Source organism: Anabrus simplex, chromosome 4, assembly GCF_040414725.1.
Source record: "Anabrus simplex isolate iqAnaSimp1 chromosome 4, ASM4041472v1, whole genome shotgun sequence".
In the NCBI taxonomy this organism is placed as follows: domain Eukaryota; kingdom Metazoa; phylum Arthropoda; class Insecta; order Orthoptera; family Tettigoniidae; genus Anabrus; species Anabrus simplex.
The window spans coordinates 453,883,156-453,886,612 of NC_090268.1; the positions used below are offsets into that span (position 1 = coordinate 453,883,156).

At 43.9% G+C, this 3,457-nt stretch overlaps 1 non-coding gene across 1 annotated transcript; it reads right to left on the reverse strand.

Annotated features, from left to right (window-relative positions):
* Nucleotides 1-3,124: 3,124 nt before the first annotated feature.
* On the reverse strand, nt 3,125-3,243 carry LOC137500750 (5S ribosomal RNA). The gene has a single exon (XR_011018251.1). It is a non-coding gene; the product is annotated as a 5S ribosomal RNA (ribosomal RNA).
* Nucleotides 3,244-3,457: the final 214 nt, after the last annotated feature.

Sequence of the window (3,457 nt, forward strand, 5' to 3'; positions counted from 1 at the left end):
GAGGTGAAGCAGAATTTGAAGCCAACTGATCGCGCCGAGACTCGATCTTGCTACCCACCTTCATCATACAGAGTAGCGTATGACGATGATGATGATGATGATGATGATGATGATGATGATGGTAGTAATAACTGTATCCAAAATTCAGGTAACATCAGTTTTTACTCGCAAAATGGTTTCATGATTTCTTTGGCTAAGAGAACCAAGCGGTAACCCTAACCTCGAAAATGAATTGTCGCTCTCGATTTATAAGATGCCCTTTCTTTCTTCGGCCTAGTCGCTATCTAGTCGGCAGTCGTTTGAAATCGTGCAGGTTTCTGCATGGTTCGACGTGCGTATCCTACTAGCAGTTGAAGTCAGCGTGAAATTAAGTACAGTACAGTAACTATGTGTAAGATCTCCTTCACTTGGTGAGACAAGTTGTAGGGCCAAATAAAGGTACAGAGAGCAGAGAGAGCATTACATAACATAGAGCTAAATATGCACTGTACTTGGGTTGATGGTGTATTATACTGAACGCCCTCTTCCCCCCCTCCCCCTGCCATTACATCTTTACTGAATGATTCTGCACAACGTTCCCTGCTGTTAATATTAATCCCCTACTGGGTTTTAGCTTAACGGTATCACTCGGTAATCATCATCATCATGACAGCCTCTGTCCTTCATGCTAAAAATCAGCTGCAGAGAAAAGGACCCTTTGTGTTCTTGCCATTATTATTATTATTATTATTATTATTATTATTATTATTATTATTATTATTATTATTATTATTATCATTATCATTTACCTCAGCGAATGAAAGCCCATGTATGAACATTTTTTTGTACATAAGCAACGATCAGCTGCTTTACCGACACCTTGTAATCCAAGAAAGAAAGAAAGAAAGAAAGAAAGAAAGAAAGAAAGAAAGTAAGTATAGGGGTACCTAACCACTCCTGAAAACTACTTTCATTGAAGGTTGTACTAGGCCAAACTCTAGAGACCTCTTACTAAATGGTACCATACTACAGGGCAGGTGTAAAAAATAGTTAATGAAACCGTATAATGAAAGGTACAGACTTAAGAGCAAGTGGCGTACTGGCTTATTATCCCTCCCTTCCAGGACCCTTCTTGCAACCACTAACCACCACCTACACCCCTGCCCAAGCAGTATTCGAGCATCGGGCTGTGTGATGTGGTCGCCTTAGAAGTTTGTGCTAGACAATACCCCAAAGAAAGTAGGTGGTTTAAGACAGGCAATAAAGTTTTAAGTTTTACTCCTCTTCCCTCAAATATGAAGAGAAGTACACCATAATGAGGGGTACTAAGCCATTTAAATTCATGACAGAGACCTGATGATTCTTAGCCCTGCTGATCTAGGGTGACACTTGATATAACCAGGCCAGACCCAGTACCTGAATATTTTTAGGTTATCCAAGCCAAACCTGGGTTATATATTGCCCGAAATATGTAGCATCTACCCTGTAATTAGAAGATGCAGGTGTGACTTCACGACTGGTGATGATATAACGGAGCACAATTTAGCATGTTAGGTACTAGTAGATCCACGATCAGCCCTAGCCGTGTCTGATGCAGAAATCCTAACCTGACTTGGGAAGAACGGTAACTTATTTCTTTCTTTCTTTCTTTCTTTCTTTCTTTCCTTGAACGCTAGCCTGTAGTAGTAAGGCAAGAGGCAGTGATCAGGTGGTCAGCAAAAGGACACATTATTGCTTGAGTTCGAAATTGTCCACTGCCTTAAGTAATAGTCGTATTAGTAGCAGTAATGGTGGTGGTGGTACTACTAGTAAGGTTATGTTCACTATTATCTTACGCCTTTCGTAGATGCCGAGGTGCCGGAAGTTTGTCCCGCAGGAGTTCTTTTTATGCGCCCATATCTACAGACCATCGAAATATCACACGAGTGAGCCGGTGTCGAACCTGTCAAGTAGGGCTCAGAATGGTCTAATTTTAATTCTAGGACGGTAACAGTAACTATACGGAGTTCCGATTCGTTCTACTCAATTTATCACTTGCCAAAAGATCGGTCAGCTGACGTACAAACAACAAAAACGAGTGCTTTCCTCCCTTCACCTAACCTAAAACGTCACGACTCTTTGAACTAACCCTTGTCGTCAAAAGGTTACCTTCTCAGTCTTATTTGAAGGGCGTCTCGTCTTTGATAGAAATGAAAGAGTTTTACAAGTTCCTAGGCTTCAAAACTACGTTACATCGCAACACACGCACTTCGAAGATAGCGGGCTGTGTGTAGGCCACTGTACTGCACTGGTGCCCTACCGTTCGTAAGGAAGCCCGGGAGAGACACGAGCGTACTACAAACTTGTAACTTATTGCCGAACCGTGTCGTAATTTGAATAGCTACTTACCTGAAAGAACATAAAAGGAAATTGTTCGACTCTTTGAGGGGCTGCTAAATGCCGCGGTCGGTTGCTAGGACATGGCTTTCATTGTAATCACGACAGTGTCGATGACGTTGCATGGAAACCACCTTCCTCGCGATTTTCAAGGTGGGCGGGGAGTTTAGAAGCCTCGTTCCGCCCTTTAATAATCTTAATATTGGGAGAAATAGGACGTAGAATGATGTTATGTGCCATAAGAGGCCTGCAGGATAAGCTACACTAACCTAAAAGAATAAGAACAGCAAGTTTAGACATAGGGACGTACGATAGGAGGTACGAAAGTTAAAATCCTGGCACGAGTAATTGGAAGCGGTGCTAGGCTCAGCAAGGGTCCCCTAGGTCGACACACACACACACACACACACACACACACACACACACACACACACACACAGAGAGAGAGAGAGAGAGAGAGAGAGAGAGAGAGAGAGACGACGAATAATAATAATAATAATAATAATAATAATAATAATAATAATAATAATAATAACAACAACGATGATGATGATGTCGCCGCCGCCAGGTTAGGCCGGTCACCTAGGAGGAAATGCAATACTACGCTAAGCTTCGTTCCTGTATAGCCACGGGGTCGAAGAGCAGCAAAAGGTCTAGCTAGTTTCAGACGTAACAAAAAACGTGATTTAAGCAATTTCTGCTGGCCTGAGGCAAAAGTTGAAAGTAAGTTGTCGTACTGGGACTGGGAAACTTGGTAAAAAGGGAATTGAGCCAACGGCACGTGGTGTTCCCAAGCGGTCACCCATCCAAGTACTGACCACGCCCAATGTTGCTTAACTGCGGTGATCGGACGAGAACCGGTGTATTCAACATGGTATGGCCGTTGGCGAGAGAACGGAGCTTGAAACGTCCATACGAACCGCAAAGCGAGTTTCCTGGAGGTCTTTGTGGCGCGGGGGCGTTGGCAATGGTGCAGGGGTGTGCTCGGAGGTCGCCGTCGCGGAGCGGGCGCGGGTGGTTGTCGCGCTCCGCGGCGAAACGTACCCTAACTCGACTTAACCCCACTTCTCGTAACCTAACCCCAAAAAAACGCGCGCGCTGG